We start from the raw sequence: 21,194 nt of genomic DNA, 5'->3' as shown, positions 1-21,194 counted from the left end.
GGTGAACTTAGACAACCTATAATACCATTTTTAACCGATATCCTTTTCGTCTTCATTTAAGCGAAGCTGTGGATGATACTTCTCAGCAAGTTCGTAGACAAGTTTCCTTAATTCAATAGTGGTTACTCCACAGAATACAGACTCTAAATTAATTATATGCTGTCCTAATGCATCTTCCAGCTCTAATGACATTAATTATTTCTTACAAATTTTATGCTTTATTTAAGCCCTTCAAATGTAGGCTTTGGTATATTATACCTCCTACATACGTCATTAAACCCAATTTCACCATTCCGATATTACAGTAAAGCTTTGTCCATATCTTCTTTTGAAACTGCATAACATAATTGGTCAATCCTAGAATTAGCCGGTGAAACTTAATATTTACATCGCAGTGTGGTAAAAGTCCGAAATTTCTAATTACGACTATATGCATAGATTTCGAGCTTCTACCAACAGACATTGGTAAATCTTAGGATTTACCAATGCAAACTGCTAAAAGCTGGATCGAAGACTCCCGTCTCCGTCGTGCAGATTCGCACCAGTTTCATTGTTGCCAATCTTGTGTTCTGATAAGTTTCTTTGTTGGCAATTATGAGTTCTCAGTCCTCTCACCGCTGCGTGGTTTCAGTGTCGAGCATCGTGTGTACGGTCATCTTTGCGACTCATTTTAGTGGTGTTTCTTCTGCAGCTTTGCATCAGAATGAGTGATGTTATACGTAACAAATTTTACGAACTTATAAGTGAATCAGTGAATAAGAAGAAGGACAACAATTTTATGTAACTGCTGAAAAATAAACATTCTGCTACTTGAAGTGAAAAATTCTTTTCCAGTAAAAAATCTGTTCACTACAGACGTTTGAAGCGATATGATCTTCTCAACATCTGAGGTGAAGAGAAACTCATAGCACCGGCGTCTGCAGGAAAAAACAAAATTCGATGTAACGTTAGTTTTGATGAACTGTTTAGCGTACTACATGAGACCCACACTGCTATAAGCCATGGCGGCCGAAGCCTGATGACTGAGGAGCTAATCGTAATTACAAGAATGTGACTTTTGAACCAATCGTTACGTATTTGAGATTACGTGAACCATGTCAAAAAAAGCAAAGAATATTGAGAAGTTGTACTGTAGTAAAACCTATCATATACAATAAAATGAATTCACGGTGCCAAATCGACTTATTCGACATGGAGGCAAGCCCAGGCATTAAGTCGAAGTTCGAGACACACAGCGGGTTTATCAACAATATCCTAATCACCGTATCCCGCATCATACGACCTTTGATACTGTGTACCAATGTCTGCGTGAGACCGGGTCATCTAGCAGATTACCTGGACAGGGACGCCGTCGCATGGTAAGAACGCTGCAATTTGAGGAAGCAGTCTCGCAGCATGTGAAGCGGGATCCTTCAATCAGCACTCGTGCAGTTGCACGTAACATGGGGACGAATCAGAGGAATGTAAGAACAGTCCATCGAGAGCAATTGTTATGTCCATTTCACTTACAGCGTGTCCACAACCTGGAACCAGTTGATTGTTCAGCCGGAGCACAGTTGTCGCAGTGGTACCTGGAACAGCGTGAAATGAATCCTACATTTCCATCCTCCGTGTTGTTTACCGATGAAGTGACGTTCGGGCGTGATGGAGTCTTCAACATGCACAGTTACTAGCGCTCATCGAGTGCGGTTCTTCGTTAATGTGTGGGTCGGTGTTGTTGGGGACTGTTTAATTGGGCCGTATCTGCTACGTAGGCCATTAAATGGCAGGCACTATTACAATTTTCTCGCCAGATCATTGTCAGAATTGCTGGAAGACGTCACGCTCCGTACAACACAACGCATGTGGTTCCAACACGACGGGGCGCCGGCACATTTAAGTCGTTGTGTGCGTCGATTCCTGGACCGACGGTTCCCAGAAAAGTGGATTGGCACAGGTGGTCCTGTACCATGGCCTGCTCGATCCCCAGATATGTCCACTCTGGACTTTTTTTGTGTGGGGAGAGATGCGCAACCTTGTTTACGTAACTCCTGTTGCATCAGAAAAGGATCTTGTTGCCCGGATAGTAGCAGCAGGAGGAACAATTCAGTATACTTCTGGGGTTTTTGCCCGTGTCAGACAGAACATGGTCCGACGGTGTAACCTTTGTTTACGTGTCAATGGAGGCATTTTTGAAAATCTACTGTAACTGAAATTGAGTTGTGTTAATGCGTTGTGTCTTGGTCACAAAAAATGGCAAAGTGTTTGTTGGTTTAATTAATTTTCCGCCAGAGAAATCTTCCTCTGCCGGCTTAAATACGCATCATAGGAGAAAATGACATTAGGGAAAAATATTTGTTTTGATGTCCCCTACAACCTCCCAGAGTGTGTCGGTTTCAATACTTTTCACCCTGTAGACAGGGCAAAAATGGATGCAATATCTGTAATAGCAGTAGTGATAAATATTCAAGATGACGAATTTCATTAACTTCGTACTAAAGTTCGTAAACTGATGTCATTGTACACTAGGAACCAATCTAAATTGAGCAAGGAAAATTTTATCAACGTCGAAGTAGTAGCAAGAGAAGAAATTAGTCTACGGGAAGTGGTTTCCAAACAATCTTTTGTTGGAGGACAAGGGTTGAAAAAGTGCAATTGCTTAAGAAAGTATTCAACTAAAAATGCTTGTGTAAATCGTCTTCCGTATTATGTAATTCGAAATGCCACAATAGTCAGCCTTGATGTAACAAAATTTAACGTTCACAAGGTTACATTTTTTACATTTTTCACAAATATGGAATATTGCTCATTGTAATCACATTGAAATGCAAGAATGTTCGAAATACATAACTTTACCATAAATACAAATTACTTCAATAAATGCTAAACTGATTTTTTAATGGATACGGTTTTACCAGTTGGCATCCTAAGATTTACCAACGTCTCTTGGTAAAATTTCGTAATCTATTCATGAAATAAGGAATTTCGGACTTTTACCACATCGTGATGGTAAGTCTTGGGTTTCACCAGCTAGTTCTCGGATTTATCAATCATCACTTTTACAGTAACACATACGTAGATAACTTTGGCTATGAGACCTCTACAGTTTTCTACCGTTTGATTATCCTTCAATGAATGACAGAGTACCATGAAAACAGAGGTGCCGAAAAAAATTTTTTTTCGCCCTATTCTTCTATGAAACTGTTTACAAATGTGCGCTATAATGTAGCAGAACAGCCAAACTTACTGATTAATAATTTCTGTCGCAAGAGCAGGCGGTATGTTCTCTTAGTTTTGCTTACTCTCACGACTATTTAGTTCACTTTTGCAGCACTTGGCAGTGCAGTTTATAAACGTGGGACCAGATGTTACTGGAATGCGGACTCGGGATATGACACGACTAACGAAACTTTACCCTATCTATCTGAAATGGTACAGATTGGTTGCAAATCTGTAAAAACATGAATGGTGTATGGTTTATTCTGTGAATGTGACTGCCAGTTCAGAGTTTCGAAAGACTGGTCTTACCTGTTTTTGGTGACATACAGACCTTTTCGCTATTAGTCCATGTGAGGAGAGTTGATTTCAGTTAGCCAAGTTATGCACTGGACCGTTGCTTGGCAATTCGCGTGCCTTTATCTGCGGGTTCCGGTGAGTATTGCCATTCGCAGAGGATTGAGATTCAGAATGTAAGATCATATTAATCTGCATTGCTTCAACTCTAGATTGAAGTGGAACAGAGGGCAGACTCCCATGTTTTGCGTGCGCCATGACCTGTGACAGTGTCGGCTTTACATTTGGCAGAAGAAGCAGTCTTTGTGACAAAGCGTGACATAACCCTTGACTATAAAGTTCAGAGCGCCTGAATTTGCAGTGTAAGTGGCTGGGCGCATACTGTCCTGCTTACGCTATGGTATACATTTGTCACCAAAATGAGCTATGCCTGGCAGAACCCGGTCAGAACTAGTCGAGGTGAGTGTAGCAACAATAGGCACACTCAAGTTCCGCGATGTCATGTAATTCTTCAGCTACGATTTCTTTAAAAACATCACTAAGACAATGACTGACGTGCTTTAGAATTTCAGCCAATATTTCATTGTCAGCAATCCTCTGAATAATGGCAACGAGAAGCATTTCGTCTTGTAAAGAAGCTCCAGAAATGCAATTAAATTTACGGTTCCAGTCATGCCCTTGAGTTCAGCGATCCATTCATTGTAAGGCTGGGTACTGCATCGACGCGTAGAAATAAATTTGAAATGAGCAGCAGCTACATGAATCTGAATTTCAAAAACATTCATCTAACTTGCGGACGACTTCCTCATAGGGTATGTATTGAGGCTCTACTTAAGGGAACCATTTCCTACAAAAGGTGCGAATGCTGCTCGAGCGTTATTCTTCTCGGTTTTCATCAAAAGAGTGGAAGGAAGGGGGAGGCACCTGACCGCCGGCATCTTTTTCTTCCACGAGTTTGGTTAATCTTGCCAAGAAAGAGCGGATTTCTTGGCTCAGAAACAGCAGAAGCGTAGGCAAAATTTAATTCAGTGTATATAACACATTTGGGCAACGGTCTTGCCGCAGTGGGTACACCGGTTCCTTTGAGATCACCGAAGTTAAGCGCTGTTGGGCGTGGCCGGCTTTTGGATGGATGAGCATCCAGCCGCCATGCGCTGTTGCCATTTTTCGGGATGCACTCAGCCTTGTGATGCGAATTGAGGAGCTACTCGACAGAATAGTAGCGGCTTCGGTCAAGAATACCATCATAACGACCGGGAGAGCGGTGTGCTGACCCCACGCCCCTCCTATCCGCATCCTCCTGTGAGGATGACACGGCGGTCGGATGGTCCCGATAGACCACTCGTGGCCTGAAGACGGAGTGCTTTTTTTATAACACATTTAGGAACTCTGTAAGAATAATGGAAGAGTGAAGGACAAATTTCAATCAGCTCAGCCCGAGGTGACACCAAGATGATTAGTTCATTATACAGAGATGTCGAATCTTCCTCCATTAACGCAAATAGTCACCAGAAATGTATGATGTTTCCTTCGACGTGACGAGATGAATGGACACTCCTGCCTCGGGCATGGATGTGCGTGATGTCCTTAGGATAGTTAGGTTTAAGTAGTTCTAAGTCTAGGGGACTGATCACCTCAGATGTTACGTCCATAGTGCTCAGAGCCATTTGAACCATTTGAATCTTTGCAGTCTCTCGCTGTTTGTCGCTCTTAGGCTAGTACCAGATTACTATATACACTAGCAGTAGGATAAGCAATAGCCCCACACGAGCTTCATAAGTCCCACTGCACTGACTACCATAAGCTTGGTGTGATCTGAGCCTAATCTGACGTTAATCTAAGGCGGAGGTCTGAATGCAGCAGCTTAAGGAGACGTGTGGCCCCATCACATTACTCCAGGCGGTATCGTGGTGCGAATTCAGCTTCCTCTGGTGTGTGTGTGTAGCGTCACCTGGAGGCATGTGGCGAGTTCTCTGTGGCAGCGGCTCGCAGCAGTCGGTTTAATGTGTGTGAGGTCGAAGTTATGATCAGGGATGATATTACCCGAATTTGGGTCTAAATCTTCAAAAATAGTCGCCCTTTGTGTCTTTAAAGTGTTTCATAAATTCACATGCCTTAGCACTGAGCCATAGGCTGTGCAAGTGTAACGAAGCTACAATTATACTTTGTTAAGAGTCATTGAGAGCTAGAATCCTTAAGAAACCTCACAGATCATCAGTAAGAACAGGACAGAAGTTATCATATACTTTTGTTTGTATCTGTGTTACTTTGTGAGATTAACACACTGTGCATGATCACAGGAACACTAAAACAGCGACCATACCTGTATTCAAAAAGAAAATTCCGTAGAATTATTAACCAAACGAGTTACTACACTGAAGACGCAAAGAAACTGGTATACCTGCCTAATATCGTGTCGGGCCCCCGAGCACGCAAAAGTGCCGCAACACGACGTGGCATGGACTCGACTAATGTCTGAAGTAGTGCTGGAGTGAAATGACACCATGAATCCTTCACGGCTGTCCGTAAATCTTTAAGAGTACGAAGCGGTGGAGATCTCTTCTGAAACCACGTTGCTTGGCATTTCAGATATGCTCAATAATGTTCGTGTCTGGGAGTTTGGTGGCAAGCAGAGGTGTTTAAACTCAGAAGAGTGTTCCCGGCGTCGTATTGTCCTGTTAGGAATTGCACAAGTTCGTCGGAATGCACAACGGACATGAACGGATGCAGGTAATCAGACGGGATGATCGTACATGTCACCTGAAAAGAGTCGTACAAAGACGTAAGATGGGTCCTATATCACCTCAACTCCAGACGTCTTACACCGTTACAGAGCCTCCACCAGCTTCATCAGTCCCCTGCTGACATGCAGGGTCCATGGATTCATGAGGTTGTTTCCATACCCGTTCAACTCCATCCGCTTGATACCGTTTGAAACGAGAGTCTTCGGACCAGGCAACATGTATCCAGTTATGAACAGTCCATTGTCAGTGTTGACGGGCACAGACGAGGTATAAAGTTTTGTGTCGTGCAGTCATCAAGGGTACACGAGTGTATCTCCGGCTCGGAAAGCCCATATCGATGATGTTTCGTTGAATGGTTTGCACGCTGGCACTTGTTGATGGCCCAGCATTGAAATCAGCAGCAATTTGCGGAAGGACTGCACTTCCGTCACCTTGAACGATTGTCTTCAGTCTTTGTTGGTCCCGTTCTTGTAGGATCTTTTCCCGATCGCAGCGATCTCGGAGATTTGATATTTTACAGGATTTCTTATGTTCACGGTACACCCTTGAAATGGTCGTACGGAAAGATCCCCATTTCATCGCTACCTCGGAAATGTTATGTCCCATCGTTCGTGCGCCGACAACAACACTACATTTAAACTTACTTAATCTGCTATTATAGCAGCAGTAACGGACCTAACAACTGCATCAGACGCTTGTTCTCTTATATGTCCGTTGTCGACCGCAGCGCTGTATTTTGCTTGTTTATATATCTCTGTATTTGAATACGCATGGCTATACCAGTTTGTTTTGCGCTTCAGTGTAACTTTGTATATGTCACTATCAATGTGGGAAGTTTTAAAGTACATCAATTTCTTAGTCAGGCCTAAATTTAATGTGGAGGTGTGCTATAAATGGATATGCTGAGCAGTTGTGAAGCGAAAACAGACGGCGGACAGGCATGTCCGTAATTTAGAAGAAATGGTCACTCCAACAGTACATATCTTCATGGAGTTATATGAAGAGGAGAGGCAAGGATATGACGATTAAATGTTAACAAAAGCAAATAGAGTATTAGCCGTCAACGGTATGTACCAAAATGAAATAGTTGTCAAAACAAGATACTTGATGATAAGATAACTAGAAAAGTGAACAGTATAGAAAACATTGACACTAAGCAACAGAAAAACCTTTACCAGTCAGCCTGGAATAATTCGTAATTACAATAAGAAGTTTAAAACGTAACCTTACTAGCTGTTTGTAGTGAAACCCCATTCAAAACTCTCAGCTAACAGAAATTCAGTGAAAGAATAACTCAGAATTCGTGAGGGAAGCGGGGTAACAGTTACAGAAATGGGTGATAGATATCCAGAAGAAATGGGGCAAACCTAAAGTTATACTGTCAGACAATGGACCGCAATTCATATCTAAGGAATTAAAAATAGCAGCTCTTGGTATCAAAATCACCATACAACGTGGCGAGTAAACCATCTGAACGCTGTGTAAGAGGGATGTCATGTCTAACCAGAACCTACTATTCGTATGAGCACATCGCTTGTGGAAAAAGTCTCCAGTTGTTTGCAGTCAACTGCACTGCTTATGAAATAATGATAGCACACACTACTTGATGATGACAGGAGATCTATCACACTGTGAAATTAGGGAGAACGTGAATTTACCTCCAAATAGAAGAATCCAAGTTGAAAATTTCAAGGCAACAACCAAGAAACGATGTGAGATGGAAGCTGCAGCAAGGAACTGACGAAAGAACGGAAAAATGAACCCTTCAGAACGCCAAATATGAGACTGGGTTCCGGTAGAGACCCACAAGAAGTCTAGTGGGAAATCCAAAGAGATCGAAATGTTCTTAGACTTTTTTGAAGAAACTTCATATTATTGGGAAAATCTGTAACCCCTGTGTATAAATGAACCAAACGCGAATCAAACGAAAATTATGCAATTAGAAATGTCATTGAATTAATAAAATATTGTAAATAAAGAAACTACGACAAAAGATAATTTATTGGGACAAGTTATTTATAAGGAAGATTTTGGAAACAAAATTTTACGAGAAGTTTTCAGTGTATTCTGTAAGTTTGTTGTTGGTCAGTGTAGTGATATTTACACAAGACTATGAATGAAATCCTGCTAGATTTGAACTAGTGCTGCAGATGAAACAGTTAGCCTCACAACAAACATCTGCGATTATTGGAATCGCCAGCCTTGATTGTTGAAGTAGAGAGGTTGGTTTATCTGTGTAGTGAAGCATCATATATGGCACAAGGGAGTGTTCATAGATATTGAGGCATTGCTTACAGGACATCTGTTGCTGCAGGCGGAAACGACAACTGAATGTAGTGACGTTACGCTGTGTTATTAAACGAAAAGGTTGCCAGCCTTAAAAGTATATTGCTCTGTAATTAGAAAAATTTTTAATAAAAAAAAATTATTGTTAGAACAGGGTAAGCAGATATAAAGGGCATGACTTCAGCCTCTTCTACGACCACTACAGTGCCTCATGCCTGCCTAATATTTAGCTGAACTGTATAGCAGGTCTGTTAGTAGTTGTTCATTTTTATTTCTGTTATTTATTTCTGAATTAAATGTAAATGATAATTTAAGATAATACACTCCTGGAAATTGAAATAAGAACACCGTGAATTCATTGTCCCAGGAAGGGGAAACTTTATTGACACATTTCTGGGGTCAGATACATCACATGATCACACTGACAGAACCACAGGCACATAGACACAGGCAACAGAGCATGCACAATGTCGGCACTAGTACAGTGTATATCCACCTTTCGCAGCAATGCAGGCTGCTATTCTCCCATGGAGACGATCGTAGAGATGCTGGATGTAGTTCTGTGGAACGGCTTGCCATGCCATTTCCACCTGGCGCCTCAGTTGGACCAGCGTTCGTGCTGGATGTGCAGACCGCGTGAGACGACGCTTCATCCAGTCCCAAACATGCTCAATGGGGGACAGATCCGGAGATCTTGCTGGCCAGGGTAGTTGACTTACACCTTCTAGAGCACGTTGGGTGGCACGGGATACATGCGGACGTGCATTGTCCTGTTGGAACAGCAAGTTCCCTTGGCGGTCTAGGAATGGTAGAACGATGGGTTCGATGACGGTTTGGATGTACCGTGCACTATTCAGTGTCCTCTCGACGATCACCAGTGGTGTACGGCCAGTGTAGGAGATCGCTCGCCACACCATGATGCCGGGTGTTGGCCCTGTGTGCCTCGGTCGTATGCAGTCCTGATTGTGGCGCTCACCTGCACGGCGCCAAACACGCATACGACCATCATTGGCACCAAGGCAGAAGCGACTCTCATCGCTGAAGACGACACGTCTCCATTCGTCCCTCCATTCACGCCTGTCGCGACACCACTGGAGGCGGGCTGCACGATGTTGGGGCGTGAGCGGAAGACGGCCTAACGGTGTGCGGGACCGTAGCCCAGCTTCATGGAGACGGTTGCGAATGGTCCTCGCCGATACCCCAGGAGCAACAGTGTCCCTAATTTGCTGGGAAGTGGCGGTGCGGTCCCCTACGGCACTGCGTAGGATCCTACGGTCTTGGCGTGCATCCGTGCGTCGCTGCGGTCCGGTCCCAGGTCGACGGGCACGTGCACCTTCCGCCGACCACTGGCGACAACATCGATGTACTGTGGAGACCTCACGCCCCACGTGTTGAGCAATTCGGCGGTACGTCCACCCGGCCTCCCGCATGCCCACTATACGCCCTCGCTCAAAGTCCGTCAACTGCACATACGGTTCACGTCCACGCTGTCGCGGCACGATACCAGTGTTAAAGACTGCGATGGAGCTCCGTATGCCACGGCAAACTGGCTGACACTGACGGCGGCGGTGCACAAATGCTGCGCAGCTAGCGCCATTCGACGGCCAACACCGCGGTTCCTGGTGTGTCCGCTGTGCCGTGCGTGTGATCATTGCTTGTACAGCCCTCTCGCAGTGTCCGGAGCAAGTATGGTGGGTCTGACACACCGGTGTCAATGTGTTCTTTTTTCCATTTCCAGGAGTGTATGTTGCATGAACTTTTTATATTGTACTGTTATTCCAATTTCATGTGAGTTCGGTATATTCTGAAGCTTTGGTCAATGAAACAATTTGGAAATTAAAGGAGTCGTTCTTGACTGCGACGTGGATGGGTTCGAACCGACAGGAGTGTCTGCTGATTTTACGAGGGTCGGTCAAAAAGTAATGCCTCCCATTTTTTTTCTACTTAAAGAAATTAAGTTAAGTGAAAAATTTGAATTTGGCGCCATTCCTCAAACCTTCTTCTGCAATCCACTGCAGTAGTAACTTTCTGTGTCAACAGGTGGCAGCACAGCAGAAGTTTGTAAGATGGCCGACATCGATGTTCGTTTGAGACAGCGTTGTGTGATTGAATTCTTGAATGCAGAAGGTGAAACGCCCATACGCATTCATGAAAGACTGAAGAAGGTGTATGGTGTTGTGACAGTGGATGTCAGCACTGTTAGACGATGGGTTCGTCGTTGTAAGGAAGCTGAAGGGCAAACACCGTTGACTGATGAAAAGCGGAGCGGCAGGCCGGTGAGTGCAGTGACTCCACACAACATTCAGCAAGTTGATGACATCATTCGTGGTGACCGTCGGGTGACTGCAGATGAAGTGTGTCGCATTATTTCTCTTAGTAAAGGCAGTGTGATCACGATTATTAAACAATTGGGGTACTCAAAAGTTTGTGCACGGTGGGTTCCAAGAATGTTAACCGATCAGAATAAAGAGGCAAGGAAAACAATAGCCTCCCAACACTTGCAGCGCTTCCGTTTGGAGGGAGATGAGTTTCTGAAAAAAATTGTGACCGGGGACGAAACATGGGTGCATTTTTTTGAACCCGAATCAAAGAGGCAGTCAATGGAGTGGCGTCACACAAGCTCGCCGAGGAAGAAAAAATTCAAAACTGTGCGATCGGCAGGGAAAGTTATGGCAACAGTTTTCTGGGATACAGAGGGTGTGATTCTGGTTGATTTTTTGGAGCAGGGATGCACAATAAATTCTGTTCAATACGTCACAACCCTCAACAAACTTAAAGCACGTCTTCAGCGAGTTCGCCCAACAAAATCAATGGCAGATGTTCTTCTTTTGCATGACAATGCAAGACCACACACCAGTCGTCACACCTCTGACGAGATTGTCAAAATTGGATGGGAAGTTTTGCCTCATCCCCCATACAGCCCTGACCTGGCACCATCAGACTTCCATCTGTTCGGGCCACTAGAAGAAGCTCATCGTGGGATTCATTTTAAAGATGAGGAGGCCGTCAAAACATCCATGCGTCAATGGCTTAGGAAGCAGAGCTGTGATTTTTACCGTGCTGGGATACATGCCCTTGTTCAAAGATGGACCAAAACTGTAGAGATGGGCGGAGATTACATTGAAAAATGACAAAATGATCCTCAATGTTGTGATTTTCAACCTGTGTAATTGCATTTAAATTTCCTGACAATTAAACGTAGAAAAAAAAATAGGAGGCATTACTTTTTGACTGACCCTCGTATTAGTGCAAAACTGATTATTTGCCAGAGGGAAAAACAGTTTTTGTTACGACTGACAGCGCAAGAGTTTAAGACGAACACAGACACGTTGTGTTGATACAGAGAACGTAGTAGTAAGATTAGGGACAAGAAGAACTCAGACCTGTCTAGAAAACAATAGCTTCGTCATTGCAATAGCATACCAAAATTTTAAGAAGAAAATTTATTCAGAATCTCAACACCGAGGAGGATATTGAATGAGATGAAGAGTTTGGAGAAAGAAGTCATATGTAGTCATTACTACAGTATTTTACACTGAAATGTTTAACATAAGATTCCTAGTAGCCGTATTGTGCACATCCTTCCCTCAATAAAATAACTGCTAGTCGACGTAAAACTTTGAACCTATCATTGCGTTCCCTTATTGAGATGTTTTAGAATATGGCTACAGTAGCTACCAGATCTTATTGCAGATATATGCGCATAAATTTGTAAACAGCCAATGAATCGATTACTCGTCGTACGTTGTGCTGTCAAACCACTGTAATCGTCGTGTTCGTACAATGGCTGTGTTTGTCCAGCCTCCATAACATTTTAAAACTGGAAATATCGTAGATGACAAAAGAACCGCCCAACAGTAACTTATCTACAGATTCAAATTTTTATTCTTTCGTAAAATCTGCTCCCAATATCGTGAAAATATCAAGAAATAATCAGAAATCAAATATCAAAAGGTAAACAACAGCATTTATGGAACTCGTTATTTCTAGTAAGTTTGCGTAACCGTCTACTACATTAATCATGCTTTCTGTACAATAATGGTTTCGTATTTTATTACCAAGATGACTAGTTTCAGACTTTACGATCGTCTTCAAAATGTTGTGTCGCAACAGAAAGATAACACGTGCCATATTTTAAATTACGTTTGGTATCCTTTTCGTTCACGAACTGTGACTGATAGGTATGAATAGCTGTAAATAAAAATGGATTAAATTAGATATAAACGGCTTAGAAAACATATAACGTTTTAAAATCTCAACTGTACTTGACACTAAATATTTCTGAGTGGCACATACACTGGCGGAAAAAAATCGTAACACTCACGAGTTGTGCTACATAAACGAGAGTTGGTAGGTATATTTCTACATCTGAAAAATGTGTCTGTTCAAATTTGGTGCCAGTCGTATAAGAGTGTCGGTAATAGCGCCAGTAAGAAAATGAAATTCACGTATGTTTGAAATACACGGTGCTACAGCGGTAGTTATCTTTGAGATCGGATTTGATGAGCTGATGTTAGTCAAGAGTGCCTTTAAGGCGACAAAACCCTCACTCAGTTAGAACGACATCGTGTAATAGGGCTACGAAAAGGTGGATATTTCTTCTGCAATATCGCAGAAGCACTAGGAAGATATTTAGCCACTGCACTTGACTGCTGGCAGCGGTGATGACGAGAAGGTATAGTCGCAAAAAAACCGGAGTCTGGACGGCCACTTAGCACTACCGAGAGAGAAGACCGTCGTCCTGCATCTGCAGCAGCAAAATTTGAGCAGCAGTTGACATAACAGTGATACAACACACTGTTACACATTGGTTACTTGTAGTACAGCTCCGAGCTAGACGTTCTGTAGCATACGTAACACTGACCCCAATACCATCGCCATTTTAGATTTCACTGGTGTCAAGCGAGAGCTCAATGGATGGCAAGGGGAGATCTGTTGTGTTTCCTGATGGAAGGTGATTCTGCCCCGGTGGCAGTGACAGCGGTGTGTTGCTTATAAGAAGGCCAGTTGAGGACCTGCAATCAATCTGTCTCGAGCTACATGTACTGGACCTACACCTGGTGGACCCACACCTGGAGATATGGTCTGCGGTGCGATTTCGCAAGAACACTCTCGTGGCTATCCCAAGCACCGTGAATGCAAATTTGTCCGGTAGCCTGGCAATTCTACCTGTTGTACTGCCATTCATGAACAGTATTCCAGGGGCTGTTGTCCCACAGGATAACGCTCGCCCAAATACCGCTCTTGTAACCCTACATGCTCTACGGAGTATCGAAATGTTGCTTTGGCCTGCTCTATACCAAGATCTAGCTTCAATCGACCACACTGGAATATCATCAGACAACTCCAACGTCATCCACAAACACTGATTGACCAAGTTCCAGAGGCGTGGAACTGCATATGACAAACTGACATCCGGCACCTGTACAACACGTTTGCACGCCTCCATTCAACATTCTGGTGATTACACTGATTATTAATGTACTAGCATTTTATATCGCAATATCTTATCTCGCGCCTCCATTAACCAGCGACCTTGCAATGCTGACAGCCTAAATGTGTTACTTTGACAAATGTATCCTCGATATTACATTACTCTACATTAGTTTTTTTTTTGTTTTTTTTTTTTTTTTTTTTTTTTTTTTTGGCTGCAGCTTTTAACTGCCAGTGTACAAAACACGAGAGACGTCAGCGTTCACGTTGAAGCACCCACCGCTCACCTACCTACAGACGAGCTCTCTGGCCCGCTCACTGAACGTGAGCAAGCTCTAGCCGGCAGAGTTCATCTGCTGTTGCAGCACATGATACATAAATCGAAACGCAGCCGTCGCCTTCTATCTCTGCCAATAATCTAACGGCTCGGGTTCGCTCTCTGCACAAAGGAAGATTTACGGCGACGTGGTACTGATTACGGAAATCATACAAGGTCCATTCAGCCAGATAGTCTCGAAACAACGGATACCTCTACCCTGATATAACGGCGCCCTGTAGATGAGGGGAGCGATTATTGGCTTATGTTCCACTAAAAAAATGGAAAAAAGAAAGAAATTGTAACGCATCGGATATTTAATTGACATTCTGCTACCTTTCTTTTCATACAACATAAAATTTTACTTTGTGCCTTTGTATTCTGGCACTAAACGTTTCGATGCCATCAAATAATCGGATAAACATCAGAAAATAAGCAGTTGGAGCAGAGACCGTTATCTGAGACTGATATAGCGAATAAACGTACTGCTCACGCACAAAACTAATTCACCGAGTGAGGTGGCGCAGTGGTTAGCACACTGGACTCGCATTCGGGAGGACGACGGTTCAATCCCGCGTCCGGCCATCCTGATTTAGGTTTTCCGTGATTTCCCTAAATTGCTCCAGGAAAATGTCGGGATGGTTCCTTTGAAAGGGCACGGCCGACTTCCTTCCTCGTCCTTCCCTAATCCGATGAGACCGATGACCTCGTAGTTTGGTCTCTTCCCCCAAACAAACCAACAAAACTAACAGGGACCAAAATATCCTACAGAAGTGTCTAAAACAAAAACGTAATCAAGTAATATTAACATTTTCTCTGAACAGACTGACAGATGAGCTACGCAGCTAATTAAAGTTTAAGCACTTGGCATCTGTAACACATTGAAGACCAAACTAATTATTTTGACAGGTTTCTTATGTGCAGGGTGAATCTAACAAGAGTCGTCAAGTACTTTTTCTCTGGTGTTTCGCTAGATATTTGTAATTTCGTTGACTCTTTGTATTGCTGGAATCAAACCACACAAATACTACTCTTCAAGTCTTTCACACGACGCGCAGTGTCGGCGGATATCGTCAGTTTGTTTCGCGTTACTAGCAAAATTATTTTTAAAACGAAATTTTACCTACCCGTTCGACAGAGCGGTCCGAGTTTAGTCTACTGCGGTACTTCTTTTATCGATATGTGTTATCAGGAACAGTAAAACAGGAACAATAACGAGTACTCCAACAGTGACGGCACTGCCCTGGCCCGCGCTGGCTGCTACTGACAAGCATGCAGGAATACGGAGTCGCTATTTTGCTGTTTCATCATCATGTTTCACCGTCCATGTTAATAGGGACCGATAAAACGTAGATCGGAGAGGTCTAATTTGTGGGCATTCTATAGATTGGGCACATAGAGGACTGACTTCAAAATAATTTTGTTAGTTATGGGAAACAAGCCTACGCTTTCTGTTGACACTGGGTGTCATATGACAGACGTGAAGAGCAGTAATTGTATTGGCTGAATCCAGCTATACGATGCGAAAAGGAAATCTGCCACAACATCAGCGAAACTTTTTCTGACACTTAGGAGACACGCCCTGTATAAACACCCTAACTATCAAGTCATCCAATGGAGACAGATTAACATATGCAAGTTGTAAGACACAGTTCTGAGTAATTACCTGCACGTATAGCGTAACGCGCAGGGCTCTAGCTTGTGAGACGGGTAGATGGGCCAGACACGAATCGAAAACCCACCGCCGGTTAATGACCGCGGTCTGACACATCGGCGCGGCTCAGCATAGGTTTCAGACGACTTCCCACCATCGGTTACGCCAATTCGAAATAAATTTACTGAATGGGAATATATTGCAGTCAGCTGTGTTAAGTGTAGATGTACTACGTATTAGTGACATACGAAAATCTGTGCTAGACGGGGCCTCGCAGCTGGATTTCATGCTTATCGCGAGCAGTCGCGTTAACAAAATGGTTCAAAAGGCTCCGAGCACTATGGGACTTAATTTCTGAGGTCATCAGTCTCCTAGATCTTAGAACTACTTAAACCTAACTAACCTAAGGACATCACACACACCCATGCCCGAGGCAGGATTCGAACCTGCGACCGTAGAGGTCGCGCGGTTCCAGACTGAAGCGCCTAGAACAGCTCGGTCACTCTGGCCGGAAGTCGCGTTAACAGCCTCGGCTATCCACGCATGCCGCCTAGACTGAGTCAGACATGCACGTATCACCCTGTGTACACCGATGTACCATAGTACCCTATCCTGATCACTTAATGGTCACTACTTTACTCTGTATTCCCATACCAGTGAGCTGCAAGCATTAAGTAATGAAAGTAGGAGACTATGGTATGGCGTTGTAGACAGCATGATTCATGGAAGTTTGGATCAGTCTGCGGGCTGTGGACGGATAGCCGAAGTCGCAGCCAGCACGGTAGCTCAGCGTGTTCAGTCAGAGGGTTATCTGCCCTGTGCAGTAAAAGAAACTGAGCCAATGGATCAACGATGAACTGGAACAAGTGTCATGGGACGTCCACCCCGAACAAATATAACGAACAAAGTGAGATCAACGAAATAAAGGTCGTTCAAGTGACAGCTCGCGAAATCAGGAATCCCAGCTTAGAGTTCCGGTCCAGCACAAATTTTCGTATGTCTCTGATAGGTAGTACGTACATCTATGCATAATGCAGCTGATGCCAATATATATTCGCATTCAGTGGATTTATTTATAATTAATTTCGGACGGTTCTCAACCATCACTAATGGCTTTTCATCGAACCGTGCAAGTAAATGTTCTCGTTAGTGCTGGGCTGGCCCCAAACTCTGCATCAGAGAATAAGACTCATAAACAGTTAGCATACGATGACACACAGAACTGAGTTTATACAACTCAAAGACAGATACCGCACACAGCTTCCCTCCCTTTGGCCACCTTCACGACTGTGGCGTCAAGAAGGGCCTCCTGACACAAAGTTCAGTAACAGAATAAAAATCGCGAAATCCACAAAAACTAGATTCCGTACTGTACGGGTTGAACGCTAGGGAAAAGATGAAGGAAAAAAACGGTGCTTTTCATAATTCTTAATTGGTGGCTATCGGGCAGTCACGATGGTGAATTGAAGATGTGGAAAGTAAAAAGAATCCAGAGAAAACTTATGTAAGAAATGTCAATCAACACTTTGAGTCAGTGTGAAATAAGACTGTCACTAACATGATTAATAGGACCGAACTATCATGTACATGATTAATATTACAAAGCGGTAGATGCATTGATCGCGAAACGACGTCCGAAGCGCCGTGTTAATAGAGCGGATAAAGTGCAACAGAGGAGCATAGAACACTATGTAGCGGTGTTTGCTCAAAGTAAATGTTGCATGACATATCAGAACACTTTGTTAACGCCAAAGGAAGCAATACGACGGAGAAGCGGTTTAGTGTTGAACGTCCTCTCGATGTCAGTGTGCCTTAGTTACAGCGACTGAACGGAGGGCGAACGATTATCCGTAGCGAACGTAGTGCACCTTAACGAGTTCGCTCGGGACGTAGAGCTGCCACAGAAACGCAAGAGCGATGCGTGTGGGAGGAGATCTGGGACAGAGAGAAACGCAGAAGTGGTAAACCCAGCAATGGACTTGCTGCGGAACAAGATCACAGAAACCGGCGGCTAACTTTTACCTCCCCAGTTCCCTAGTCAGTCCTAGGACTAGGACTGCTATACATATTCCTTTGTTCTAGATAGTTCAAACGCCACAGAAACGACGCTGCCGGCTGCTTTTGACTCGTTAACTCGAAAAGCAAGGAAATCGTTGGAAACTAACCAACTATGCCGAGGAATCTAATTTACTCTTTCTTTTAAATATAGTGACGGTCATAGTGTCAGTATCCTCTACTGAGTGCGAGATATTCTTTTCCTAACGTAAAGTAGTCTGCAGTCACGGCAAGTCTGCTTATTTTAGGAATGAATGAATGGCCGCAATACTTCGCCTCTCTCATCCGATGTTGGCAGTAAATGTATAGAAAATTTTTTGAAAGAATACGACCGATTTCCCTCTCCAGCCTTCCCTAATCTGAGACTGTGCTCAGTTTCTGATCTAGTTACCGACAGGACGTTAGACACTAATGCCCTCCATCTCCCCTAGTGGTAGTCAATCTGGTCCCTGCCGCGTTCCACCTTTCATGGTGGGCGGTAGACGCTACGGGTTTTAAAAATATTTTCGTCAGGTTTTCTTTGAAATAAAGAATTTGGTATGTAGTTATTATTACATGCTTCAACTTGCCCTAACTCTGCTTCATAAACTTTATAAAGTAAACTTGCTTCCCTACCTTATAAATCACCTTTACTCTGGAACGGGTGGGCAGTTAAAAACAAAAGTGGGAGGTAGGTAAACAAGTTTGACTACCCATGGTCTACTTGAATAAAAGCAGAAACTTGTTAATAATCATTTTGTTAAAAAGATCAAAAAACTTCGCACTATTCATAAAGATCATCTGAACAAGAGTAAGTAAGTAAGTATGTTATCGTACATGTCATTTTGTTATATCTTACATAGTCAACCAAAAAAATTTTTAGTGTGAAGAATTACTAGAGGATTACAGCTGTATGTTCCATTACTCTTCGTCACACGCGGCAAAGATCACAATTACTGCGCACAGTGCGTCAAGTAGAAAACAGACGGGCACTACAGCAGAGTCACCAAATTGTACAAAGTGTTTTAAAAAAAAGTATTCCATGCTTACGGAGGTGGTAGTATGGACCAAAACCGGATAAACGTGTCCGAAAAACATGAGTCCTAATACTCCAGTCTTAAGAACTATGAGCACTTGCTCGTGTTCTCTACCGTCAAACATATCTGTTGTACTTCAGGTTCTTTGCTACAAGGAATAACTGACAGAACGTACTAAAGCAACGAGTAAATAAATGAGAATACATTAATCCGTTACCTCCAGGATATTCTTTCTCTCTTTGCAACACTTACTCCTGAAGAACATAAGTGCGAATGACATGAGGTCTGCTGTAATTCTACCGTCGGTAGAGATACGGAGCCGGGATCCACTACTTCCAGGGAAAGATCGCTGAGTAATTGTCAAGATGGCGCTGTGCGTTGTAGATATTTTCCAGCATACCAGATATAGGCTCGACACATGCTTCCATCTGACACAACTAAACGGTCGTCTCTGTTTTAATTGTTATGAGTGGAGTTAAGTCAGTTTTAAGAAATTCGTTGGGGCTTGTAAACAGATGAATGGGTGTACAATATGCTGTCACTGTAATCGAAACTGCTTGAAAAAATGCGTACATTTATACACTCCTGGAAATGGAAAAAAGAACACATTGACACCGGTGTGTCAGACCCACCATACTTGCTCCGGACACTGCGAGAGGGCTGTACAAGCAATGATCACACGCACGGCACAGCGGATACACCAGGAACCGCGGTGTTGGCCGTCGAATGGCGCTAGCTGCGCAGCATTTGTGCACCGCCGCCGTCAGTGTCAGCCAGTTTGCCGTGGCATACGGAGCTCCATCGCAGTCTTTAACACTGGTATCGTGCCGCGACAGCGTGGACGTGAACCGTATGTGCAGTTGACGGACTTTGAGCGAGGGCGTATAGTGGGCATGCGGGAGGCCGGGTGGACGTACCGCCGAATTGCTCAACACGTGGGGCGTGAGGTCTCCACAGTACATCGATGTTGTCGCCAGTGGTCGGCGGAAGGTGCACGTGCCCGTCGACCTGGGACCGGACCGCAGCGACGCACGGATGCACGCCAAGACCGTAGGATCCTACGCAGTGCCGTAGGGGACCGCACCGCCACTTCCCAGCAAATTAGGGACACTGTTGCTCCTGGGGTATCGGCGAGGACCATTCGCAACCGTCTCCATGAAGCTGGGCTACGGTCCCGCACACCGTTAGGCCGTCTTCCGCTCACTCCGTGCAGCCCGTCTCCAGTGGTGTCGCGACAGGCGTGAATGGAGGGACGAATGGAGACGTGTCGTCTTCAGCGATGAGAGTCGCTTCTGCCTTGGTGCCAATGATGGTCGTATGCGTGTTTGGCGCCGTGCAGGTGAGCGCCACAATCAGGACTGCATACGACCGAGGCACACAGGGCCAACACCCGGCATCATGGTGTGGCGAGCGATCTCCTACACTGGCCGTACACCACTGGTGATCGTCGAGGGGACACTGAATAGTGCACGGTACATCCAAACCGTCATCGAACCCATCGTTCTACCATTCCTAGACCGGCAAGGGAACTTGCTGTTCCAACAGGACAATGCACGTCCGCATGTATCCCGTGCCACCCAACGTGCTCTAGAAGGTGTAAGTCAACTACCCTGGCCAGCAAGATCTCCGGATCTGTTCCCCATTGAGCATGTTTGGGACTGGATGAAGCGTCGTCTCACGCGGTCTGCACGTCCAGCACGAACGCTGGTCCAACTGAGGCGCCAGGCGGAAATGGCATGGCAAGCCGTTCCACAGGACTACATCCAGCATCTCTACGATCGTCTCCATGGGAGAATAGCAGCCTGCATTGCTGCGAAAGGTGGATATACACTGTACTAGTGCCGACATTGTGCATGCTCTGTTGCCTGTGTCTATGTGCCTGTGGTTCTGTCAGTGTGATCATGTGATGTATCTGACCCCAGGAATGTGTCAATAAAGTTTCCCCTTCCTGGGACAATGAATTCACGGTGTTCTTATTTCAATTTCCAGGAGTGTATAATGCTTGTTACTGTTGACTCTGAAACTCTTTGCAAAAGAATCCCAGAAATAATCTAAAACTAAAAATCAAGTGGAACGTAATCGGCCATTTCGTTGTACTACCCGACCAAAATATTACTGCACTTGCCTCCCGATGACGCTACACTGAAGAAGCCCATCGGTGGCTAAGGAAAGAACATCGCACTTTGAATGATTGCAAA

Source organism: Schistocerca serialis, chromosome 5 (assembly GCF_023864345.2).
Source record: "Schistocerca serialis cubense isolate TAMUIC-IGC-003099 chromosome 5, iqSchSeri2.2, whole genome shotgun sequence".
NCBI lineage: Eukaryota > Metazoa > Arthropoda > Insecta > Orthoptera > Acrididae > Schistocerca > Schistocerca serialis.
This window is presented reverse-complemented; position numbering follows the sequence as displayed.